This window comes from Mycteria americana, chromosome 6 (genome assembly GCF_035582795.1).
Source record: "Mycteria americana isolate JAX WOST 10 ecotype Jacksonville Zoo and Gardens chromosome 6, USCA_MyAme_1.0, whole genome shotgun sequence".
NCBI classification, from domain to species: Eukaryota; Metazoa; Chordata; class Aves; order Ciconiiformes; family Ciconiidae; genus Mycteria; species Mycteria americana.
Genome location: NC_134370.1, coordinates 53,165,775 through 53,178,443, shown reverse-complemented (window position 1 = coordinate 53,178,443; position 12,669 = coordinate 53,165,775). Strand labels below are relative to the sequence as shown.

General features: G+C 43.0%; 1 protein-coding gene across 13 annotated transcripts in view; it reads right to left on the bottom strand.

Moving 5' to 3' along the window:
- APBA2 (amyloid beta precursor protein binding family A member 2) overlaps window positions 1–7,376 on the bottom strand; it is a 110,379-nt gene extending 103,003 nt beyond the window's left edge. For 7 of the 13 annotated variants that reach the window (XR_012776231.1, XM_075505861.1, XM_075505859.1 and 4 more), the window contains exons 1-2: window positions 7,256–7,370; window positions 3,021–3,104 (exon numbers count right to left, since the gene is read on the bottom strand). The gene's annotated coding sequence lies outside the window, so the exon portion shown is untranslated. Of the gene's footprint in view, window positions 1–2,995; window positions 3,105–7,255 lie in introns of all 13 variants that reach the window. The other 6 variants (XM_075505860.1, XM_075505864.1, XM_075505863.1 and 3 more) reach the window with 4 other exon arrangements.
- Window positions 7,377–12,669: the final 5,293 nt, after the last annotated feature.

The following is a 12,669-nucleotide window of genomic DNA, read 5'->3' as shown; positions in this document are numbered from 1 at the left end:
TTGACTAAACCAAAAGGGTGCATTTGCCCTTGCACTGAAATCATATTTTTGTGGTAGCTGGTATCAGTGATTCTAGAGAGTAACATCAGTTGCTTGATGTCATTTCACTCTTGGTGATAGGGGAAAAAAAAAAAAAAATCCTATGTCATTCCAGAACAGAACCTGGTCTGTGCAACACTCACCCTCTTCAGTTGCTCCAGTTGCTTCAGTAATCAGGCACTCAGAAATATATTACCATTTTGCTAGGGCAGGAAAAGGCAAAGTTAACTAGCATTTCTGAGACTCCCTAGAAAGACAGGCTAACCAGTAAAGTATAGCAGACGATCTGATTTTGAAGGGCACAGTGGGTGACACAAAGTCCACCCAAGTACCTTTGTTTCTGTCTAGTGCATGAAGGCAGTAAATATGTGGAGGGCTGTGTGGGAATCTTATTTTCTTTATTATTCTTTCTCTCGCATAAAGATCAGCTATTTCACTGAACCTGAACACTGAATGCCAAACACAGCTACTCCTTCTGGGAGGTTCTTATGATACTGTTTAGATAGGTGCTGTCCTTGTGGAACCTGGGCTTCTCACCCTATGTTATGCCTTGTATAGAGGGGAAAAAAATGCTGTTTAGAAATACTTGTCTAAATGTTTTTTGAATAATTGAGCACCAAAACCAGACAGACATAGAGCCTGTATTTTCTTTTCCTTGTAGTTGTTTATCCTGGTTTAATGCAGACAACACACGGATGACTTCATAGTCTTCTGTTTCATACAATTTGAGGCAGGTATCGCCTTGATTTTGGAATTGCAGCTAATGTTTCATCTAGGCTCCCTACTTCTACCTAAGCATTCACTCTCTTGGAGCCTACACTTCAAAAATTCCTGTCACTTCCTTTTCCTCCTCAGGGAATTTTCATATACAGACATACCACTATCACCACCAACAATACAGTTGTTGTCTTGTCTCCCCTCCTCCTTCTTTCCTTCCTTCCTCCCATGTTCTCTTGCTTTCTGATACGCTAATTTTATTCCCCTAATCAGTTTAGAACTCCTAAAGTAAGTCAGCACTTACAGGTCTACAGGTCTCTCCCTATGTAGAAGATGAGCATGTTTTATTACCATAACCACTTCAAAAATGCCTGCCCTGTCACAAATGTTTTGTGACAACAAGAGTTGGTTCCACCTGGCTTTCGATGCACTTTGTTTCTTCCTTAGTAAGAAATGCTGTAATGACTTAATCTTCTCTCTGATTGAGGATTTCTGGGTGCTACAGGGTCACTTTGCATGAGACCAGTGGCCTTTTGCATGGCAGGATGCCTAAGGAGGCCCTTCCAGAGGCCCTTAAGAGATCTGTCCATGTGATTCGCCCAAAGATAGACAGAATATGTTTGTGGAGAATTGAGGTGACATTGTCACTGCTGTCTGTTGCCAGTTTGTAGCGCAACTGAGGTTTACATCAACTGTTAGAACCCCAAGATATGCAAGGTCTTCTACATTTATTCCTACGCTTCCTTCTTCAGCAGCTTATCCAGAGGAGCAGACCACACAGTGATCCCAGGGGATCATTCTGATGTCATTCCTAAAACCTCAACTGAATGAAGCTCTTTCTGTGGACTCAGGCTCTTAACACAGTGAGACGGAATGATGAAAGTCTATACATAAGAATATGAATTCTCCATCTCTGTTTAAATGCTAAAATATGAATTTTCTGTTCAATTTTTACTGGAATTACTAGCTCACTAAATCCCCTGGAGAACCCTGCAGTGTCATGCTAAGATAATCACTCGGCTGTCACTCACACCAAATCTGAAGTGGAACAACCGGAAAGCAGAGATGACTCTTCTACAGTCACTGCAAGAAAAATACCTTACCAGAGAAAATGGAAATGAACCCAAAAAGCCCTATGTTCCCATGTTAGACAACATCACTTGGCATTCTGGACTACAGTGGTCAAGCATCTAGATCTGCATTCGCACCGGAACAGTGTTGCCACTCATGGTTAGTGTTACAAAACTATTATGTTGGGTTGTAAGCTGGCTGTTTGGTTGGTTTTTTAAGAAGATGTTGCTATACTCATGATAGTAAGAAGTAACTTGCCTGCTATGACCACATTATGAAATCTTAGCTAAATCTAACCACTGTACTCAGGTGAAAGAATGTCACTAAATTCTTCAAGGATTAGATCCTGTGAACCCTTAACACACAAAGGTAGATGACCTATAAAAGCAAAACTTGCAAGGTCTGGCCCCTCTCCCGTAGAAACATTTTAGGAATAAAACCAGCAGACTTCACTCTTTGAAAATGATCAGGGTTACGGTACAATTGACTTGGGGAGAGGAACTTCCGCAAAGGTTGTACTTGACAAGTGAGTCTGTGAGGGGGATCTCTCAGAAAGTAAACAGAAAGACAGAAGTCTGGAAATAATGCTAGCTGGTGACATGCTCACAAATATTCCTAACATCAATGTACAAAACAAAGTTCAAAAACTACTTCATGTAATTAATAGAATGGAAATATTCAACCTGCCTTTTAAGTAATAAAACAGTAAAAGTTATTCCTATGTAGCTGAATCTTCACTACGAAGTCTGTAACTAGAAGGGCTATTTTCTGAAGGAAACTTCATCTTAATAGTTCAAAACAGACAACTATTCCAAGATACTCCTCCATGCAGCTCCCACTGGTAGTCCAGGTAGGTATCAGTGGATGTCTGCATTGCAGAAGTACTGTTATTTGAAAATCCTTATCGAGACTCCAAAGCTCACACTGGTTATAACTGACGTATTTCTCCATTCCAGGACTTTTTTATATCTTTTTGCCAACTTTCCTTTCCTCTTCATTTTCTTCTATTTCAAAAGAAAATGATCCCTTCATGCACAGGTATACTTCAGAGTATGCATCTCCAGCAGTATTTCATGCAACCTTATAATCTGAGAACAATGACACTTCCTCCTTGTCATCCCTACCTACAGGGCTTCTAGTTCTCCCTCTTTTGCTTAGGTGGAAGTACCTATTAATCCTAGATTTTTCCGTACCAGTCTCTGCTCAGCTCTCACTTACTCCTCTTGAAGTGCAAGTCACCTTCCTCTGCTGCAGCAGGTGAATGAAGACAGTAAGTACTGCAACAAAAAAGAAAAGGAATGTCATGTACTCAAATGACAGTGCATTCACCTACCAGCATCAGAAACAAACAGTTCATTCTATATGTGTTTTTACCAGTTGTATAAGACCTTTCTTCTGGAAAATAGTATCATTAGCCAAGATGAGACTTAAGTTCAGACAAAACTGAGAACTGGAATGAAAGCCCTCTTCTCATGGATGCCATGATAAAGCTTAAGTGCTGCATGTTCAGCTCCTGCAGGCAGCACAAGCCTAAAGCACTGAACACTTCAAGAAACACATGGTGCTTTCTCGAGCTGCTTTTCACACAGCTCTCGAGGCAAAATGGGTCCTCAGGAAAAAAAAAAAAAAATCTTACATTTTAATGCTCTCCCCAGTAGACTAAAAGCATTTGCAAGTATCCAAAGTACTTATAATGAACATTTGATTCAGCAAGTGCATGTTTTGTGGAGTGTCTAAAAACTAGTGAATTCTGATTCCGCTTCAGCTCTTTCTCTTAACTTGTGAAGTGCATGTGACTGCATCAGTGCTTTATTTTCTCCAGCTATAAGAACTACCATTACGTGTCTTGCACTAATGTTGCAAGGCTTTAATTGCCTCACAGGAATGCCAAAAATACTACTTAGAAAGGTTCTTGCTTGCAAGAAGTATGTTCTTCCTTTCCTTTTCTTTATATCTACATTAAAATAAAAATATTTCAAGCAACTATTTCTTCCATGGGAGGCTTATAGTAAGGTATTAGTTTGTACTCATAGTAATGTACTATTACACAAGTAATAGAGACCAATGCATTATACTGATATTATACTCCATCTTTGCTGAGATGCATGGATTAGCCCAAGAATGGAAGCTCTAGTTCTTTCTTTCTAAAAAAATACTGACTGCCGGAAACATGTCTGCTTCTTGTATGATGTACGGATAGGCACAAACATACCACTCTTCATAGGATCATAGAACAATTCAGGTTGGACAGAATGTCGGAGGTCTCTTGTCCAACATCCTGCTCAAACCAGAGTCATCAGTGAGGCCTGATCAGGTTGCTCAGGGCATCATCCAGTCTGGTCTTAGAAACCTCCGAGGACAGAGACCACACAACCTGTCTGGGCTACCTGTTCCCATGTACGATTGTCCTTGAGGGGCAAGAGATTTTGTTTGTATTCAGCCTGAACCTCTTGTTTCAACATATGTCTATTGTCTTTCATTCTCTGCCACGTACCACTGTGATGAGTCTGCTCCACTTCCCTGAAGACCTCCTTGTAGGTACTGGAAGGCTGCTTTAAATCCCCCCAAAGCCTCCCCTTCTGCAGGCTGAGCAAGCCCCACTCCCGCACCCTCTCCTCACAGACCCTGGCCTCCAGCCCCAACCACTTCGGTGGCCTCTGCAGAACTCCAGTTCATTGATATCTTCCTTGTACCAGGGGGGACCGAAACTGGATGCGGTCTACTGAATGATGAGTAGAGGGGGATAATTACTTCCCTTGATCTACTGGCTGCATTCTTGTTTGTACAGACCAGGATGCTCCCAACTATCTTTGTTGCCAGGGTACGTGGCTGGTGCACATACAGCTTGTTGTCCACCAGGACCTCTAGGCCTTCTCGGCAGGGCTACTGCTCAGCCTCTATCGTTGCAATGGCTTAAATAAAAACATTGCCTTGTTTATTTACACACAGATTACAAGGGAAATGGATATAAAAAGTCTGCAAAAGCACCTAAAACTTGATGTCTTCAAAGGCTACAACCAAGATCTTGTTCTGGACAAAAACAAGATCTTCTGTATTTCTCTCTGTGAGCTGGTAGCCTGGAATAGATCACTTCTTAATAGATTTCTCTACCTTCAGCACAGGAATATAAACTGGAAAAGGTTTAAACCACGGTATTTTCACAAATTATTTCTTAGCAAATGTTCTTACCAGAACAGCTGGAGAGATGGTAAAATTATGCTTCTTGAAGTGGTTCCTCATGTTCACAGCCTTAAGCAAAGGTCACTTTTTAAAGACCTAGCTCTTGTTTAAATTCATGTCCAGTCTCCAACCTGAACTGGCATTAACCAAGTAACTGTACAAAAAATGCTTTTTGAGATTCTTCCTTAGAAACATAAGTCTTTGGCCAAAAGAGCTGAGCAGCTATGGCCTTTTCAATAACACTTTTCCTTCACAATAGAGGATCAAGGGGAAGCAGTAATTCAGCTGCTGATTAGAGGCAACACTGCATTTTGAAAAATAGCTTTAGATATTTCCAAGTGCAGATAAGGGCTAAACTATCAGAGAATTTAGGTTTAGGAAGCCTGACAATCAAGGTTTACGAGGACAAGTCTGCAGCCTGAAATCCTATAAGCCCCAAGTGGAGTAAGGACAGTAGCTTCCCCTTTAGTCATTTAGACAGTGGCTTCCCCTTTAGTAGTTTAGTACCCATAGAACAATATACAGAAAGAAAAGCTCTTTCACCCTTGTCTGTCCCATACGGAGGAGAATCTAGACTATACAGTGATAAATTGGAATCTTATGCTTTAACATAAACTTCAATCTTATGCTTTTCAACATACAGATAACCAGCACATACTGTATTTTTACTTAAGTGGCAATAAAGAATTACACTAAAATTCCTCCCTTTTAAAATTACCTTATGTGGAAATACTGTTGCTTACACACAACCACATAAAACTACAATAGGATTGCTTCTGTTTTTCAGTTCTGCTGGTTAAGTAATGAGGGATTCTTGGGTAACAGACATAATACATGAAATACCTTTTCTGCAAATGGATTTCCCAGCCCCTCCTGGGAGATTACAGGTGGCCTTGACCAGGTAATACAACTGAAATGCTACTTGCATTTTTTACCCAAACTGGTCACAGTAATTTAAGACTTTTCTTAAACATCACTGCAATGCATGTTATCTCTGTACTATGAATGGTGTATGATCTCTTGTCTTTATTTAAATTTCTTTTCTTGTATGGCCTCACTAGCATGCAACAACCCTCAAAACGACATTGAGGATGCAAAGTACGTAAATCTGAAAGCGCAGACTGCTAGTTGAGGCAAAATAAGGCAGTCTTTGCCTTTCCAAGACGCAGCTCGAAACGCAGCATTCCCTTCCTCTCCCCCACCCCCATCCCTTTTGTTATGGCAATACAACCCCCCCACACGTATTCAAAAAACTGTTCAGAAAGGAGAAAACAGACCATGCTATAATGTCTCATGCTGTTTATCCCAACAAAAATCAAGTATTCTTAATTGAGCAGCTTCTTCCCTCCAGACCTCATGATGAAGGGAACAGGCCAAGAGTGGATCAAAAGCTCTGATCCATTTGCTACACTGGAGGCATGAAATCAGAAACAAATACAAACTCTTAGCGGTGCTGCATTACATGAGGGCTCCGCTCGCATTTCTTTTGACTCTATTAAGACGAACAGACTCCTAAGCCTCCTGCCCTCCCACAAAACACAGGCATTATGTATATGTTGCATTGTCGGTCCCTGCATTGCCGAAAGCAGACGTTAAGGCACAGCTGAGGTGAGGCGGTCGGGAGGGCGGGCTGAGCCGGAGAGCTCGCAGCCCTCCCGAGACGGTGCTGATCGCGAGCCGGCAGCGCGAAGCACCCGCTGTCCCCAGCAGCAGCCCGGCTCTGGGGAGACATTGCCAGCTCTCCAACGGCTGACAGGAGGCGGTGGCGGCGCGGCTCCTCCACCGCCGCCTCCCCGCCACAGCGGGCAGAAGAGCGGCTCCGTGCCAGTGGGGACATGTGGGCGTGCGGCGGCCCCCTGTGCCGGAGCCCCCTGTGCCGGAGCCCCCCGCCGCCGCGCCGCTGACCGCGACCACACCGGCGGCGACTCCATGCCGCAGGAGCTCCCCTTCACCCCGGCTCCCCGTCCCCTTGCGGGCAGCTCGGTCGCCAGGGGATGAGGATGAGGATGAGGATGAGGATGAGGATGAGGATGAGGTGGGGGCAGCTGCTCGCGGGGCGGGCAGCCCCCAGCCCCGATTTTGAGGGGAGCAATGTCCGCGCTCGCGCGGGGCGGGGGTGGCCGCGGCGCCCCCTCGGCACCCACCCGGCCCCGCAGGCTCCCCGCTCCCCTGAGGGGACCCGCAGGGATGCTGCCGCCCCACGCCCGGCGGAGCCGCCAGTCCCCCGCCCTGCGCACCCGCTCCTTACCCCTGCTGGCAACGACGGGGCCGATCCGCACCCCGCGCCGCGGCGGGGACACGGGGGCAGCCGCAGCCGCTCTTTTGTGTGCCTGCCTCAGCGCCACACACCGAGACGGCTAGTGGGCCCGGGAAGCTGCGTGCGGGAATACCGCCGGCCGCCCAGGAACCTGCATGGTGCATACCCCGGCCGCCGCGGCGGCTTGGGAGGCCGGGCCGGCGCGGCGGGGCGGCCCGGAGACTGTCGCCTCTCCTCAGCGTTGCCTCAGCCCGCCCGCTCCGGCCCGCTGCCCCCACCGCTCAGTTGCCCCCGGCCCTGCCTGCCAGCCTTCGTGTCCCGAAGCGCGGGCGTCGCTCTCCGCTCAGGGGGTTCCTGCTCGGCCTGCTCACAGCGAGGTTGGAAGAGGTAATGGCAGAACTCCCTGCGCTGCCTCACAGAGGGCCGGTGAGGTGATGCCGTGTTTGTACGCCCCTGAGTTTCTCACAAAATGGCACAAGTGGGTGGCTTGCTGATGCGGACTAACCTGTCAAATATGCTCTTCACAGATACTGCAGGCAGGAGGCCCTGCTCTGCGCCAGCTTCACACGTGCCTGTGGAGGAGCTTGCCCAGAGCTGGACGCTGAGGAGAGCTGGCTGCAGGGTGCGTCACTCGTGCACCTCCAGCCTGCAGGATGGAGCAACCCTTAGGCCTGGCTACCCTTCAGGAGCCCCTCAAGCAGCAGCGGTAGGCAGGTATGTTTGTTGGAGACCTCCAGTCCTGCTGTGACACGTGGCAAGGCCACCCTGCACGGGCAATAGGTACACCTAGGGACCCTGCTTCGGTGGTGAGCCGTAGCATCTATTTTCTCTGAGTCTTCCATACCATTTTTCTGTGAAGCACGTTGCTGGATGCCAGCTATGTAATCCTGCTAGTTAATGCCCTGTTTTGTTTCCCTGTTGCTTGAGGTGCTCCAGGGCAACAAAAACCAAATTAAACACCAAAAGTTTGAACATTATAGCAGGGGACAGCACTGGACTTAGTCACATTCCATCATATGGCCAGATTTATGAGATCAAATAATGATTTTTATGCACTTGTGCAGATAATACATAGATCCCCCCATAAAGATTAAACATGAAAGGTGTGATGTATAATATTTAAAAGCTCACTGAAGTGCGTTTCTCCAAGAACATTTCTTACGGTGAATGGTAAATATAGTTGGTTCCTCAGCCCTTTTATTAGAAAATACTAGATCTTTCTACTGCAGCTAGGTGATGGTGATTACTTTGTATATAAAGGAACATATGTGAGATCAACTGCTCTTAGGCCAATTATGACAGGACCTGCTCATAAGTATGCAAATTTGAGACTTGTAACTATTCTTGAGTGTGAAAAGTAATCTTTCTCATGATAGCAAAAGTGAAAAGCTGTGTTAATGTAATTATATTGCATTCCAATCAGCTAGATATCAATGGTCACTATAATAGCTGTGTGTCCAACTTGGTGTGCTTTTGTTTGCCCTGGGGTAGCTATACGAGTTGCTTAGTACCGAGTCAAATTCCATGTACATGCAAAGGCCCTTCATGGAAACATTTTGTGGTTTTTTTATTCTTGTTTTTTGTTTAGTTGTTAAGATTTCTTTTAAGATTCACTAACTACAGAGTAGCCATTTGCTACTAAGAGGTTATTTTCTATCATGGTTTTCTATGGTGACTTCTCTCATCTGTCCCCTTCTATATCCTAATGACTTGGCTGATTTCGGTTCTCTTTTGAAGATAATGAGAACTCAAACATTACATAAACTGTAATGCATGTATGTTTTACACAGAACTACAGGAAGTTATACATAATCTGTAGATGGGTTGTTTAAACATTTGGCAAATCATGTTTGAATTCATATTATTAATTCTCAAAATTGTTAACTTGATGAAATAGCCTAATGTATATAAGGAATTTTTCACTTTCTCAGTCAATATACCAAAAGTAGTATTCCCAGCTTGATAGGGCAGGTATGTATTTTCTTTCTGAAGTTACTGCAGCTGCAAGTATGGTACTGCAACTGACCTCTCAAAGACTGCAGGGGTCTCAAAGGGAGTGGGATATATTTTTTAACTTCTTAAATTTACGTTCCTAACAAACATTCTCCCTTCACCTCATTTTGGAGACAGTGACTCAGACAGATGGTTATTATAGAAAATTACATACCAAAATGGAAGGGAAAAATAAGGTGCATAATATCAGTCCAATAATGCACCTCTGCTACTCTTCAATTTCTGGAAATAATATTTTCCATACAAGCCAGCCATAGATGCAGAAGTAGGATATTCCCCCTATTTAATGCAAACTGTGCATCGTCACATATGCCTTCAGAGTACCCACAGTTACTAGTTACTTCATAACTTTTTATTTAAATCATGGTTTAAATGTATCTTTATTACTGAAAAAATGCAATGTTAAAAATAAGTAAAAATCTTCATTAAGATCTATTTTATAGAATATGTTAGTACCTATTTGCTATTTTTATGTTAACAAAGCATAAGTTAAAAGATCACTTTAGATTACACTTTAGATTACACCTAGAAAAGTCATGAAGTGCTTAAAAATGTATCATTACTTTAAAATGTTTGAGAGAACTCTTCTTCACTTGTGAATCTATGCTATAAACTTTGCAGTTAACAATCCTGTTTAAAAATACGCAAGACAGTGCAAATGAACATGAAACTAGATATCTATCATCATTTGACATCAGATGACATCATTTTATAGATATTTAACGATTATACCATCCCAGGAGGCAAACCTTCTTCCTTCACAATAAGGTAAATTTACGTTTCATAAAATGTTCAAACTGCTTTGAAAATGCTTATCAAAGGTGACAGATTTTGCATTCCTATGATGGTGAAGTCTTCCATTTTAAAATGTCAGCATTGGGCCAATTAATTTATATATTGTTAGTTTTCATTTCCATATTAATCTTATATGATTCAGTGTTCCAACTGTTGGTTACCTTTCTGTGTCTAGTGCCACCCAGCACCCTTATGAGAAGCACTAAGGCTACCATTTTAGGGATTTTTTCTGTTTCACAGTCTAATAACTTGGCCAAATGACAACTGCTTTGGTAAAAGAATTGAGTGTTTATTGAAACAATTAACTCTGTTAATTGAGGGTTCTTGAGTCCAACAAACCCAAGTCGGATCACTACAAGAAGAATTTCTTGTAAGGACAGAATCAAGTGAAGCACCAAGGAAATGATTCAGAGCAGCTACTGTAAATACCTCAACTAGATATTGTAAACATGTCCATGTTTCCTGGTCTTTCTATGAGACTTCCTTGGTCACACCAACTTCCATTCATCTATCTTAGCAATAAAGTCCAAATCGAAGGACTGTCCTTAACAATAGACAGCGACACTTCTGCATGTGCATTAAGAAAGTAAACTCTAGTCTCAGCATTAAACACAGAAGTATTACCCACCCAGGAAGTCATCTGCAGAAGCAAGTGCCATCTTCAATTCCTCTTGTAATTCATTCACAGCTTTCTAAATTTTCAGGCTGTGTTAACTGTATTAAGCACTGTAGCTGTGGCATCATGATAGAGTACATTCTTCCAAAATTTGTGATAAATTGGGTAAATATGGTAATAATGAAAGCAATGGTAATAATGAAAGCAATTGAATTCAGAATGAAATACCCAGTGTTTTTTTTTAATTCAGGTGAGTTAATTGCAGTATAAGCATGATGGGACCAGAGTTTTTGCAGATTTGCAAAACTGTAAGGTTAGCTTTTAAAAGACATGTAGTTAGTTCTTGTCTCAGCTTTTTGAGTTTGCTTCTGTTTGTCTCATCATAAGAATGGGATTCATTCTGCGCCTGTTCTCCTCCCACCTAGGAGAGACTTGAGGGTTGCATAGAGGAAGTCAAAAAAGATACTTTGCTTCATTTAATTATGAGCCCTTTAGCTGCCTGAGTAATGTTGATGGAGTCCAGAAAAATGTATCTTGTCTGCCTTAGGCAGCATAAAATGGGAACATGCTTGAGCTCAGAGGGGAAAAAAGGCACATGGAGAGACTGGAACTGGGAACTTGCCCTTGACAAATGACCCAAGCGTGACAAAATTTACTGACAAAATATTAACACTTCATCTTCTGAGAAGCTTGACATTATCAGAATAGAAGGTTTCACTCTACCTTTTGAAAAAAAACCCAAAACAAATACCCATTGTCAAAGCCTCCTTCCCTTCTGAGCTAATCAGGCTCCAGTTATTTGAATCACTGTTGTTCTTTCCAGAAGTTGTATACTGGTGCAACAGGGGTATATCATTAAGTGTCCCTCCACTGGAAAAAACAAATCAGAGTTCTCTGTTGCTCCAGTTTCCATCCCTGACTTTCCAGTTTTTCTTGACGTTATTCCCCTTTTATAATCATGGCAGTGACAAAGGGTAAGGCCCATATATCTAATCCCTCCCCCAAACCCTTAGAAAGTCAGAACAAAGAATGACTTGTGAAGGCTCTCTTGTTTAAGGTGAAGGACTAGAAGTTTGTTACAAGTATAGGGGCTGATCCTGTTCCCGCTGAGGTCTATGGGAGTTAGGCTTATGAACAGGAAACTTCTCTCAGTGCGTCTTAGCTGTCTTCAGATTCTTCAGCTGTCCAGCTCTCTTGGCTATTCCTTCCAAGTCTAGAGCTCCACAGGTGGAAATTCTCATATCTTGTAGTGCATACCCAGACAAGTAAGGGGGTCTGATCCCACCAAATGGTAAGAGCTTGTAATAAGCCTGCCCCAGTTTTGGCTATTGACTAATTTTACAGACCTAAACTCTCTTTTTTGTTTGTTTTGGTTTGGTTTTTTGTTAGTATCTTGACTTCCACCTTAGGAGGAGTCAGATGAAATGTATAAACTGTGAGTGAGATAAGAGCATGACGTAGTTATGATGAACAAAATACATCAGCTGACTTAGTGCTAGGCAACCCCACTGCAGTCAGTCAGGAAAATTGCTGGTTACCAGCTGAAAGCATTACAAGTCTCTTTCTTCTAATAAGATGGGGACCACAATGAGGCAAGTGGAGTAAGTATTGTTTACTCAAAATCTCCATTCCCTAGTACTGTATCAAGCTACTACTATGAGTGTATTGATAGATGTCATACACAAAATTCCATCTCCTTCAGATAGGACAAAGAAATGGAATGTGAACCTAGGGAGGACTGCCGTGTTTTCTGTTGCACCAAACTAAGGGTATTAGGTTCAAAGACTTCTGTTCAATTACCTTGACACGTAACCAATGAGGCTTCTAGTCTTGGCATGCCTATGCTAGTTTTGCAGAAAAGATGCCTCCCCATCTTTGAAAGAACAGAAAGACAAAAGCAGCTTTGCTAATAGAATGTCTCCTAGAATGGCAGAATCATATTTCAGGAATATCAAATCATCCTGCTTTTCCATCATGAGCC